This window comes from Cornus florida, unplaced genomic scaffold (assembly GCF_030987335.1).
Source record: "Cornus florida cultivar Cherokee Brave unplaced genomic scaffold, ASM3098733v1 CherokeeBrave_3.0.0_Hap2_Chr01, whole genome shotgun sequence".
Taxonomy (NCBI): domain Eukaryota; kingdom Viridiplantae; phylum Streptophyta; class Magnoliopsida; order Cornales; family Cornaceae; genus Cornus; species Cornus florida.
Genome location: NW_026775571.1, coordinates 83,077,256 through 83,091,707, shown reverse-complemented (window position 1 = coordinate 83,091,707; position 14,452 = coordinate 83,077,256).

The window sequence follows — 14,452 nt, the reverse complement described above, 5'->3', positions numbered from 1 at the left end:
ATTATTTATTATTTTTTAGGATACGGAAAAGAAGTGGCGGATGACGTTCCACCACAGGGTTAGCATGGATAAGATGATCGTTTTGTTATTTTTGTATCTAAGTCTTACTATTTTTTTGTAAAACTTAACATAATGTATTTTGTACGAAGACTTATGAACTCTTATTATTGTAATTATATCTATGGGCTGTAACTTTTATATAAGTTGTCTAAATGTTGTAAAGCATGGACATTTGATCTTAACCTTGTATTTTGGGATTGTAATTATGATATTTGGATGAAATGGTATTTAGTTGTTCCACCATGGGATGAACTAAGTTAAGGCATAATGAATGGAGGAAAGGGATGCTGGAATATAATATTTTGCATTGTGTGTTGGGACAGGTTGGATAAGTCTAAAAGGCCCGAGTGAGGCTACTGCATATTTTTTATGCATCTAAGCAAGTTGTTGTAGGCCTTTTTTAGCAGAGGTCATGCTGAACTTTTTTTATATAATTAGTATTATTTTAGGGTCGTTACAAATTTGGTATCAGAGCGATGGTTCAAAAACCATTAGGACGACGGGTAGAGGCCTACATAGGGTTGCATGGGAAGTCATCTGCATAGTTTATGTAATTAATTGTTAAAGTGTTCTGCTATGTGAAAAAGCATACTTAACTGTTTATTTGTTTACGTGCTTATGTACTTATATGCTTATATTAATGTGTTCATTGCATAGTCTTGCATGCTAAGTGCTAGTATAGTATCCTTTTGTACTGAGTTGTTCATGGTTGGATCTTAGTGTTATTTTTATTGAACCATTTCTTGTTTTATAGTTCGGTGCCGCCACGAAAAGAACCCAGAGGTGTTAGCTTTATGCTGACAAGAGGTGATGTTGGAAAAAGCTCTAGCTCTATTCTGGCGGAGTAAAATGAAGAAGATACACTTCTTAGGGATTTGATTACCCCAAGAGGTGTTTCCACCAGAAGAGATAGTGTTGAAGCACCCGTTGAGGAGGGTTAAGGTTCGGCGGAACTTGTATTGAACCGTTTGTTACAGAGAGCCTCGAGGGCTACAATTGTTACTCATCCACAGCCGATACCGCCGGTACCACAACTGGTAGTTTAGGTGGAGGAGACGCCAGCGCAGAAACGTCTTAAGTTGATTTCAGGGTTTTCTAAGTTGATGCCAGTGATGTTCGAAAGTGGTGCGGATCCAATGGAAGCGGACGACTATATGGATCAAGTTGAAACTCAGTTGACTTCTATGGATGTGACGGATGATCACTTGAAAATCATCCTAGCCACTTACAAGTTTTCAAAGGATGCCAAGTTTTGGTGGAAGTCGATCACAAATCAGTATAAGATTGAAGAGATGAGTTGGGATAGGTTCAAAGAACAGTTCTATGAGAAGTATTTCCCTGTTCCCAAAAGGTAGGAGTTAAAGGGTCAGTTTATTGGCCTTATCCAAGGCAATATGTCGGTGACGGAGTACGAGAACAAGTTCACTTCTCTTTCCCGCTTTGCTCTAGAGATGGTGAGAGATGAAGTTGATAAGACTCAAAAGTTTATTTCCGGTCTTAATTACAAAATGAGGCCGTTGTTAACGGCACAGGCCATCAAGGTTTATTCTGAGGCAGTAGAAAGAGCATTGATACTAGAGGCGGAGGCCAAAGATAAAGATGCAAGAAGGGAACAGTGGAAGCAAAAGAGGAATATAGGGTCATCTTCAGAGGGACCTTCATGGAAAAGAAACAGGGGTGGTTCATCTCAGTTTCAGGGACAGCAATCTGCACGATCCACTCCTACTTCTCATATGTCAGCTGGGTCAGATAAGAGTGGGATTGTTTGTTATTAGTGTCAGTAGCCTGGACATTACAAGTCCAGATGTCCTATGAATTCGACCACAATTTCTGCGTCATTGAGAGCTTGTTATGGGTATGGCCAGCAGGGCCATCTGATTCAGGATTGTCCTAATCGGGGAACAGGCACTAGTTGTGGTAGAGGGTCACAGCAGAGGCCGTCACAGTCGGCTACGGTTCAGTCAGGTTTCAGACCACCACCACCACAGCCTGTCATGTCTTCTCAGGGTTCATGGCCAGTTAGGAGGGATACTCCTACTATATCAGTGCAGCAGTCAGGTGTTCAGGTTGGCAATTCTCAGGCACAGGCACCATAGGGATGTGTTTTTGCACTTGCACAGGCCGATGCATCTTCTTGTCCATCAGTTCTCTGAGGCGTTTTTCCAGTGTTTGGTTCTTGGCCCATATTTTGTTTGACTCTGGTGCATCTCATTTCTTCATATCATCATTATTTGCACTTGTATCAGGGTTAGAGGTCAGTTTCATGGATCGGGCGTTGTATGTTGATACGCCAGTTGGGGTTTCAGTGTCTTTGAGCCGAGTTGCGCGGGATTGTTCCATTGTGATAGCCGGGCGGACTTTTGTGTTTGACCTTATCCTCCTGGAGATGACTAGCTTTGATGTCATTCTCGGGATAAATTGGTTAGCTTCGTTTCGTGCTACAATCGACTGCTTTAGAGGAAGAGTCATGGTTTGCACTCCCGAAGGGGACTGTTTCTTTTTCATAGGAGGTCGAAGTAATTCGTAACCTTCATCGTTGTATGGAATTCGTGGGCAGAGTCGTGGTGATTACTTCTTGGCTAGTCTTCTAGCCGAAGAAGATGATGTTGTGGAAAAAGATTATCCTGCAGTTGTTTGTGATTTTCTGGATGTGTTTCCGGAGGATTTGACAGAGTTGTCTCCACACCAAGAAGTGGAGTTTACTATTAATTTGATACCCGGTGCCGCGCGAATTTCTATGGCACCGTATCTTATGGCACCAATTGAGTTAGAAGAATTGAAGAGAGCTTGTTGATTTGAGGATGAAAGGTTTCATCCGACCGAATGTGTCACCGTAGGGCGCACCGGTCTTGTTTACTAAGAAGAAATATGGTTCTTTGAGATTGTGCATTGATTACCGGAAGTTGAATCATGCCACCATCAAGAACAAGTATCCTTTACCAAGAATAGATGATTTGTTTGAACAGTTAAGGGGAGCCAATTATTTTTTGAAGAGATGATTTGAGGATGAAAGGTTTCATCCGACCGAGTGTGTCACCGTAGGGCGCACCGGTCTTGTTTACTAAGAAGAAATATGGTTCTTTGAGATTGTGCATTGATTACCAGAAGTTGAATCATGCCACCATCAAGAACAAGTATCCTTTGCCAAGAATAGATGATTTGTTTGAACAGTTGAGGGGAGCCAATTATTTTTTAAAGATTGACTTGAGGTCAGGCTACTATTAGTTATGGGTTAGGGATGAGGATATCCCAAAGATGGCATTCTGTACTCGGCATAGACATTATGAGTTCCTTGTTATGCCTTTTAGTTTGACTAATGCGCCAGTAGCATTCATGGACTTGATGAACCGTGTCTTTCACGATTACTTGGACCAGTTTGTGGTAGTTTTCGTAGATGACATTCTAGTGTATTCACGATCTTAGGAGGAGTACGAGATCAATTTGAGTATTGTATTACATATTTTACGGGAGCACTTATTGTATGCCAAATATGAGAAGTGTGAATTTTGGCTATAAGAGGTGAAGTTTTTAGGGCATGTTGTTTCTGTGGGTGGAGTATCAGTGGATCCATCAAAGATAGATCCGATGTTTTCTTGGTTTAGCAGGTTACTACCGAAGATTTGTGAAGGATTTTTCTCGCTTGGCAGCGCCTATGACCCGGAAAGGGATCAAGTTTACATGGAATGAAGCCTGTGAGTCATCTTTTCAGGAGTTGAAGACAAGATTGACTACAGCTCCAGTGTTGGTGATACCTGAGCGTAGCTTGGGTTATATGATTTATTGTGATGCTTCACGTGATGGTTTGGGATGTGTGTTGATACAGGATGGTAGAGTAGTGGCTTATGGATCTAGACAGTTGAAGACTTATGAGTACAACTACCCTACTCATTATCTGGAGTTAGCGACAGTCATATTTGCTTTGAAGTGTTGGAGACACTACTTGTATGGTGAGAGATTCGAGGTGTACTCGGATCATAAAAGTCTCAAGTACCTTTTCTCCCAAAAGGACTTGAACAACAGACAGAGGCGATGGGTTAAATTCTTGGAAAATTACAATTTTGACTTGCAGTATCATCCGAGCAAGGCAAATATGGTAGCAGATGCTTTAAGCCGGAAATCTCATGGAACTTTGGCTAATTTGGCCATTCGAAAATGGAAGATGCTTAAAGATCTGGCAGAGATGGGATTGCAGTGTTTTGATGATGATGTTTGTAGTGAGTCGGCATTCTTATTTAGTCTTATGGCTTAGCCTACTCTTGTCGGACGAGTAATTGAGTCATAGAGATAGGATCCGGATTTGGATGCCATTTACACTTTGATCTCCAGTGGTGAGACAATGAAGGATTCGACTTTGCATACAGATGGAGGTCTACAGTTCAGAGGTTTGTTGGTAGTTCCCACAGTTTGTTGTAAAGATGTCCTACAGGAGTTTCACACTTCCCGCTTTATAGTTCATCCAGGTGGTACCAAGATGTATCACAATTTAAGACGTCAGTATTGGTGGAATGGAATGAAAAAAGATGTTGCACAATTTGTGACTAAGTGCCTTATCTGTCAACAGGTGAAGGCTGAGCATCAGAGACCAGCCGGTTTGTTGCAACCATTACTTGTAGCGCAGTGGAAATGGGAACATATTGCGATGGATTTTGTGACAGGTCTTCCAAGGTCACGGAGGGGCAATGAAGCTGTATGGGTCATCGTTGACAGATTGACCAAGACAGCTCACTTTTTGCCTATTAAAGCAACAAATGATGCAGAGAAGCTTGGTGTACTATATGTGAAGGAGATTGTAAAGTTGTATGGAGTTCCAGTAACCATTATCTCAAATAGGGATACCAAGTTGACTTTGAAGTTCTGGGAAGGACTTCAAACAGCGTTTGGGTCAGCGTTGCATCTTAGTACGGCGTTCTATCTATAGACCGATGGCCAATCGGAGCATACCATCCAGATCTTGATGGATATGTTTCGGGCATGTGTACTTGATTTTGGAGGTAGTTGGGAGGATCACCTTTCATTTATTGAGTTTGCTTACAGCAACAGTTATTAGGCAAGTATCCAGATGGCTCCATTTGAGGCGTTGTATGGTAGACCTTGTAGGTCTTGGACTGAGGTGGGTGACACAACCGCCTTAGGACTCGACATATTACTCGAGACTACCGAGAAGATTAAGTTGATCAGACAAAGGTTGTTTACAGCTCAGGGACGACAGAAGAGTTATGCGGATAGGCGGAGACGGCCGCTATCTTTTGAGGCGGGAGACCATGTCTTTCTTCGGGTTTCTCCACGAAAGGGGTTGTTGAGGTTCGAGAAGAGCAGGCAAGTTATCGTCACGATTCATTGGACCTTTTGAGATCTTAGACCGGGTAGGAGAGATTGCCTACAGACTTGCTTTGCCACTATAGTTGGACAGGGTCCACAATGTTTTTCATGTATCGATGCTACTGAAGTACGAACTGAATCCATCTCACATTTTGAGTTGGGTTGATATGGACATTTATGAGGATGTTTTCTACGAGGAGGGACCAGTTCAAATCCTTGACACATAGCAGAAGGTGTTAAGGAATAAGACGATATCATTGGTAAAGGTTCTATGGAGGCATCACGGCGTGAAGGAGGCTACTTGGGAGCTCGAACAGGAGGTTCGCTCCAAGTATCCAGAGTTGTTTACTCCCTCAGATATGGCTTAATTTCGGGGAAAAAATCTTTTAAAGTTGGAGAGAATATAATGTTTATATATATATGTAAATGTTAAATGAATTTTTTTAAAGCCATGGGGCTTACCACTAACTTAATTTTAGTGGTCAAAAGGGGCCAATTCAGCCCATTCTTCCTATCTTCCCGTAATCTTCTCTCTCTCTCGCTGGTTCTTCACTTTTTATTTTATTTTATTTTTTTATTTTCTTTTTTGTCTTTTGTTTCAAAAATTCTAGGTTCAATTAATCTCTCATCTCTTGGAGTTTTTGGGAGCCGTTTGCGGCAAAAAGGAGAGCACAGCTAGATCTACGTGTGAATACAAGCAATTCATCATTTGGTGCACTCTAGGGATTTCAAAATTCTAGGTTCTTGGGCTCGAATTGGGGCTTTTTCTCTCATTTGAGGTAAGGGTGTTTAATTCATGCATTCTTATTCTTTTGTGAATTTTCTAGTATGTGTTGTGCTCTAGCATGCCTATTTTGTGGAAACTCTTATAAAAATTGTTTGAGTGTTGTATGTGAGGTTGTGAAAGTAGAAGTTAATTGATGAATTATAATGATACATGCTTAACATGAAATTAATTCCATGTTTTATATGTTTAACATGTTAGATTATAGTTGAATGAAGGCATGCCATGTTTTATTGGAATTATTTGTAAAACATGCTATGTAGTGTAATTTTTGAACTTGTGTAAAATGATAAATATTGGTATGATGCATCCATGCACCTCATTGGGAAGACATGGGAATGATGTTTTGAGAAAAATAAAACGGGGTTTTCGGGAAGAAGTTTTCGAATATGGTTTTATGAAAAATCCGGTCGCCTAGGGGTTACCGAAGGGCCGTGGTGTTAGTGAGGCCTAAAGGGGATTAAGAAAATTCTCCTTAGTGTGGTTGAGCTATCTGGGCCCCAAATGACGCCACGGGGTTACCATGAGTCAGGGACAGTAGCCAATCCTCCTCTCGTGTCGCCAGGGGGTCACCCTGGGACAGGTTTCACTAACGGTTTGGAAATGATGATGGTTATGGTTTTAAAAAAAAAAAAAAAAAAATTGTGAGAGGCATAGCACGACATGGCATTGCATTTCATGGCATCTTCTTTCATAACTTGGGTTATTGGTGTGATTGTGTAATTATTTTTCCGGCATAGCATTATCTTTGTTCTTTTATTGCTATTCATGGTGTGGATTCATGGGATTTCAAGAGTTGTGCCTTAAGCACTACCTACTGAGCTTTATGCTCATCCTATTATTTAATATTTTTCAGGACACAGAAAAGAAGTGACGGATGACATTCCACCACAGGCCTAGCATGGATTAGATGATCGTTTTGTTATTTTTGTATCTAAGTCTCAATATTTTTTTTGTAAAACTTAACATAATGTGTTTTGTACAAAGACTTATGGACTCTTATTATTGTAATTATATTTATGGGCTGTAAATTTTATATAAGTTGTCTAAATGTTGTAAAACATGGACATTTGATCTTAACCTTGTATTTTGGGACTGTAATTATGATATTTGGATGAAATAGTATGTGGTTGTTCCACCATGGGATGAACTAAGTTAAGGCATAATGAATGGAGGAAAGGGATTGTGATGACCCGAATTTTCTTAATATTTTAATTTATTATTATTATTATTATTATTATTATTATAAGTTTATTTTAGTTATGTTAGTGGTGGTGTGTTTGTATTATATAATTTATATATATATTTATGTTAGATGGAAGGAAGGAAGGAAGCAAATGGGTGGCTGCGGGAATTGAGAAAGCAATTGTGACATGTGGGTTTTGATGGAGTAAGACATTGGTATTGTAATGATGTGAAGATATGGAAGAAGTCATTATTAGTTTTGACTTATGATATTTGATATTATTTCTTTTTGTATATATCTATATATATATATATATATATATATATATATATATAGATATATACAAAAAAAAAAAAGAGAAAAGAAAGTGGGGTGGGACCCACTAGGAATTGCTTGGCTAAAACTTGGCCTTGGTTCTAACATTTCACGTGGGTTTGGTCTGTGGTTTGCTCTGTGATATATATTGGAGTGTGATATTGTAATTATGAAGTGTGAAGCAATGAGTCGGTGGTGGGGTTCATTGAGCTGATATTTGTGAGCAGTGATTAAGTTGGTGGGTTTGGCTATAAATTTGTATAGTTTTGTGACCTTAGAGAGATATAGAAAGAGAAAAATAAAAGTGAGAACCGAAGGTTAGAAAAACAGATAGTTTTGAGGAAAGATAGAGACGAGCCAGAGAGAAGGCCGGAAGCTTGAGGTTTTGATGATCCAATGAGGAAAATTCTTTTTCAGTGTAGGGTTCTCTATACCTTGAATGGCATGGGTGGTTTTGATTAAATGTTTTGATTAAATGCATATTTATTCTGTTTATATACTCACATGAATATGTATATTTTATGAAGCTGTTTTGTTAAACCTCCATGAAATTCTTGTTATGGTTTTTCTTACTGGGACTTTTGTCTCACCACCCTCCAGTTTCAGGTACCGAAGATGAACGGGGATTGTTAGATTCGGGCTTAGGTTGAAGAGTCGGCGTTGCAGGATTTTATTTATTTATTCGGAGAGTTTTGTATATTTGAGGAAATTATTTTTTCGTATAAAAGAGGGCATTTTTTTGTGATCCTGTGTGTATTTTGATGTATTTTGATTTCTATAAAATTGAGGATTTTATTAGAAAATTTATGGTCGTTACAGGGATGATAGTATATAATATTTTACATTATGTGTTGGGACAGGTTGGATAAGTCTAGAAGGCCCGAGTGAGGCTATTACATATTTTTTATGCATCTAAGTAGGTTGTTGTAGGCCCTTTTTTAGCATAGGTCAAGCCGATTTTTTTATTTTTATTTTTATAATTAGTATCATTTTAGGGTCGTTACAGTTACGCTGTTAGAGTTCATCAATTGAGGTCCTGATTGAAGGGGTCGACTCATTCCCGTGGAGGGAGGTGAAGTCTTTGGTTTTTATAGTGTTTGTTTTGAGAGTGGTTTTGATTGGTAGGATGTGAGGCACGGATTGCTGAATAAGGGTTATGTTTCCGATGTTTAGTATATTCGGTGATGATTAGGAAATGTGTTGTGAACGGTAGTTTGAGGATGACTAGGTGATGTAGTGTGAGTCGTGTGCTCGGATGTTTTTATTGATGTTTGATTTAAGCAGTGTCTTAAGGACAAGTGTTGGTATTGTTGAGTGCTAAGCAGCTAGAGAATGGATGTGTGATTTCATTGAGGAATAATAGGAATAATTGACTTTGGTTTTGAGGTTTCAGGCATGAGACTGTTGTATTGTGTGTTTTGACGAGGTCGGAATCGAATCGAATAATGTTATGAAGTTGTTTACCTAGTGTGGGTACTATTAAAATATTAGAAAGCTTTGATGTTGGTTGATGATTGAAACATAATTGGGGTTCTCAGAATAGGTATATGACGGTATGGTTGTTAATGTTACATATAGCGATGAATGGATAGTGAATGAATCTCATTATCGTTTTGTGGACTATGTGAGATTGTGTTTGAGGTGTAGACCTGAGGACAAGAACGATGTCTATGCTGAGATCAAATCAAGGATGAGAATGGCCTGGCCAACCATTTCTCCTGAATCAATCCCTCTTTAGCGCGATGTCTAGTCAAAGGTCAATGATTGTTTTGAGTTGTTACGAATAATGAGAGTATGGTATTGGGTGTGTGTTAGTGTGGTGGTTTGGATTCAGGAAGTTATCTCGGATGACGAGGTGTGTTAGGTAGGATCAAGTATCTGTTAAAAGGTTTGTGGTACAATTATTAATTGTTGAATATCTTATTTTGAGAATTTATGTCCTGTGTACAGGATAATGCACTTTACTGATTTGGTGACAAATGTTTATGCGGTCATTGGGGGACTCATTGTTTAACCATTATGAAATTGTTAAGTGTAATGATTGTCGCATAATGTAATTAATAGTTGTTGGTACGGTTATGTGGTAGTGTAGCTACGTACTAGATAGTAAGTGTTTGGTCTGTCAGGGACGTGTAGATTAGAGTTGAGATTGACTAAGAGATAAACAAGATTTTTTGTCTTGGGTTTAATGTGTTCTTTGAAGGATGTGTTGATGTTAGATGTTGTCTTTTTCGGTGGTCTGATAACCGTCCTTTTTCTCGAGTTTTAGAGCCTTTTGCGATTGTGTAGAGTGGACTGATGTCCGTTTTGAGTCAGGCGTAAGGTCTAGTTGGTCTTGTGTTATGATGAAGAAAGAGATGAGAAACCGCATAGGGTTTTGGTGGCAGTGATGTGTGATTGCCTGGTGACGTCCGGTATCAAAGGCAATAGTGTCGGTGGGTTCATAATCTCAATGTTTTGTGAGGTGTTCTTAGAGGAGAGTGTGTGGCTGTGGGCCTTCCTCATAAGGAGAGTAGACGAAATCTCTTTAAGGAGGGTAGATTGTAATGTATCCAATTTTCGTCATTTTTCAATTTCTGAAATTTTTCGTTTTTGCAATAGCATTCTCGTATTACGTGCTGGACACCGTGGAGTGTTCCAGTTGTATCCGAGAGCTGGTTGGGACATTTTATTGAGTCCAGAACTCTTTGAAATACCAAGGTTGCCATTTTTGCATTTTTCTATTTTTCGGGTCGAATGGTTCCGTGTGGGACCCGCTACCGGGACTGTTGCATACGAGGATTTTAATTAGGTTCATTTGCATCATATTTATTTTATTTAATGTGTTTTATGTGATTGTGAAATAGATGTGTATATATATATATATTATGTGGTGTAAAAAGAAAATGAAAAGAAAAAAGAAAAATAAAAGAAAAGTGGTGGGACCCACCTTAGCCTTTTAAGTGAATTAGAGACCACATTTTGGTCTCATTTCTCACCATTTTTCTCTCACTCCCGCTGGTCTCTCTCACTCTCTCTCAAGCTTTCATTTTTCTTTTCTTTTTACTTCAAACTTCAAATCTTGATTCCTCCCTCATCACTTGGAATTTTTAGAAGCCATTTGCGACTCTTCGAAAAGCACGACGAGGTCTATAATTTGATCAGAGCCAATCTCCATTTGGCCACCAATTTGGGCGATCTCTAAATCCTAGGTTTTGAGGTGAAATTGGGAATTTTTGCTTAATTGGATGTAAGGGTCTCTAATTCATATATTTTTGGGCTTTTGTGAGTTAATTTTAAAAAAGTTTGTGTTTTAGCATGTTTAAATTGTGAAATTTCATGTAAATTTATTTATTTGCTATGTGAAAAGGTGTAACTATGTTTTATGTGATATATGATAATGAAAGCATGCTTAATTGATGAATTTTCATACACATGGTATTAAATTGTTATGTTTATGTGATGATAAAACATGAATTATAAAATAATAATAATAAATAAATAAATAAATTTCTTGCGAAGCATGTTAATTGTTGATTAATTTAAGCCATTTGTGCTTTTAGTGCTAGTTTGGTGATTAGAAAATATGAAATATAATTTTAAAATTTTTTATGTTGTAAAGCATGTATATTATTGAATAATAACTTGATGATCATGAATTTCTCTATTTATACAATATTGAGATATATGAGACATTCATGCATAGCATTGGACATGAAATGGGAAAATTGTTTTGAAAGGAAAAAGGAATTTTGGGACAAAGTTTTGATTAAAGTGATTTTTATGAAAACCCGGTCGCTGCAGAGCTACTAAAAGGTCGTGTTGATATAACCTAGAGGGAACTAGGGAGATCGCCCTAGCGTGGTTGAGCTATCTGGCCTTAAATGACGTCGCGGAGGTACCAACGGTCAGGGACAGTAGCCAATCATTCTCTCGTTGTAAACTCTAATTAATTTGTGTTAAATTTTAATCACAAATAATCATAAATTCCTAAATCTTAGAACTTCAATTAATTTCGCATCCTTATAACGCATAAATATATATAATTAGATATACATACCTCGATTCATGATATCAAACCTTGTTGAGATTAAATTCAACGTCTAGATCCTTTAACCACGAACTAATCTGCAACTTTGATCAATAGGCAAATGTGAAAACTAGTTTCTCTCTCTTGGCATTTTGCATACATAAAACTTTTAAGTGTTGTATCCTTAATCGTACATAATTGATGGAGTATATGCACTTTTATAAAGGCAGAGAAAAAAAACCAGTTTTCCTTTTAGTAACATAATTCTACTTTCCATCAAAGTAAAGTATAAGAAAGGAAAACACTTCTCCAATAAGTAATTACCAAAAAGATAATTATAAGTTGACCAAAAATAAATAATATAAATTGATATTTATTTACTTAGCTACCAAGTAATATGTCATATGTCTAAATCATGTGAGCCACAATTAAATAAATAATCTTACATTCTCCCACTTAGCACATATGATAATTTCTGTAGTGGTTTAGTAAAATAGTCATTAGTGTGCACCATAAATCAGATTAAGGTATTAAGTTAGTTATCATAAATACCATGGTAAACAAACTGCCAATGTGAGTCATGGCGGTTGTATGTCACTAAATGACACAGTCCCTTCCATGTACCACAACACTAGTAACCCATTTAACATAGTCTATAAGTGAGAAGCATCATTAAAGGTCTAGCAATAATGTCTATTCTAAAACTATTCTTGTTTTCATCATTTAAAGTAATACATGCATGTACATACATAAATTAACAGGAAATATCAGAAACACATTTTAATGAGCTCAAAATATCAAATATATATAAACATTGTTAAGCAATCCATAACAAAATAATAATTAACTTTGATTACATTCAAGACCCATTCTTTCAACATGCCCTATGAATGTCTTGGGTGGTACTCCTTTTGTTAATGGATCTGCAACCATAAGTTGTGTGATTATATTTTCAAAAGACACTCGTTATTTTTGAACTTCTTCTTTAACGGTAAGATATTTCAGCTCCATATGCTTAACGCCATTAGAATATTTATCGTTTTTAGTAAAGAAGACAACTGCGGTGTTATCACAATAAATTTTCAGCGGTCTAGAAATTGAATCCATAACACTAAATCCCTAAATAAAGTTCCGCAACAACAAACCATGATTTGTACCCTCAAAGCATGCTACAAACTCAGCCTCCATAGTAGATGAAGCAATAATAGACTATTTTACGTTTTTCTATGATATTGCTCCTCCAGCTAAAAGGAACAAATAACTAAAAATGGATCTTCTACTATCCACACATCCAGTAAAATCTGAGTCTGAGTAACTAATAACCTCTAAATCACCAATCCTTCTAAATATGAGCATATAATTCTTTGTTCCTTATAAGTATCTCATGACTTTCTTTGCAGTTTTCCAGTGATGCATTGCTGGATCGCTTTGGTATCTGCCTAGCATTCCAACTGCAAAACCAATATCTGGACGAGTGTAAACCTGTGCATATATCAAACTTCCCACAATGGATGCATAAGGAATATTTTGCATTTCTTTATATTCTAATTCATTCTTTAGGCATTGCATCAAACTAAATTTATTCCCTTTCTGTATTGGAACAATATTAGCTGAACAATGTTCCATACCAAATCTCTCTAGAATTCTCTTAATATATATTTTCTAAGACAATCCTAACAATCTACGTGACCTGTCACAAAATATTTCTATTCCTATCACGTAGGATGTCTTACCCATATCTTTCATCTCAAAATTCTTAGAGAGATAATTTTTAGTTTCATGCAATAATCCAAGATTACTACTAGCAAGTAAAATATCATTAACATATAGAATCAGAAATATAAACTTATTCCCACTAACCTTCTGGTATATACACCGATCAACAGTATTTTCATTAAAACCAAAATAAGTAATAGTATCATTAAACTTAATATACCATTGTCGGGAAGCTTATTTAAGTCCATATATTGACTTCTTAAGTTTACAGACCATGTATTCTTTACCCTCTATTGTGAAGCCTTCAGGTTAATCCATATAGACTTCTTCTTCTAAACTCCCATTTAGGAAAGCTGTTTTCACATCCATTTGATACAACTCTAAATCATAATGAGCTACAAACGCCATGATAATTCTAAAGGAATCCTTCTTAGATACAGGAGAAAAGGTTTCTTTATAATCAATGCCTCCTATCTGAGTGAAGCCCTTGGCTACAAGTCTGGCTTTATATTGTTCAATATTGTCATTAGAGTCGCGTTTGGTCTTAAAAACCCATTTACACTCGACTTATTTAAATCCTTCAGGCAATTCAACGAGTTCCCAAACTTTATTTTGTTCCATTGACTTCAACTCCTCATTCATGGCATTAATCCAATTAGTAGAATTATTACTATTAATGGCTTGTGAATATGTAACCGGATCCTTACATATCCCTATATCAAAATCAGATTCATGTAGATATACCAAATAATCATTCGGAATAGCAGATCTCTTTCTCTTTGAGACCGTCTTAATGTTATTCCTTGTGCTTCTTTTATAACTTCATTGGTGATAGTTTCATTATGGAGTTGTTGATCATTTAATTGTTCTTCGTTGTTATGCAGTTCAACAACTGGAGAAACAATTATTTTTTTAGAAGTTGTGGATAAAGGGATTTGTACCCTAACTTCTTGAATGATCACATTCTCATTTCTATCACCCCACTGATTTCACCATCCTCAATGAATCTAGCATTACCAGTTTCAACAATTCTTATACTATATATAGGATAGTAAAACCTATA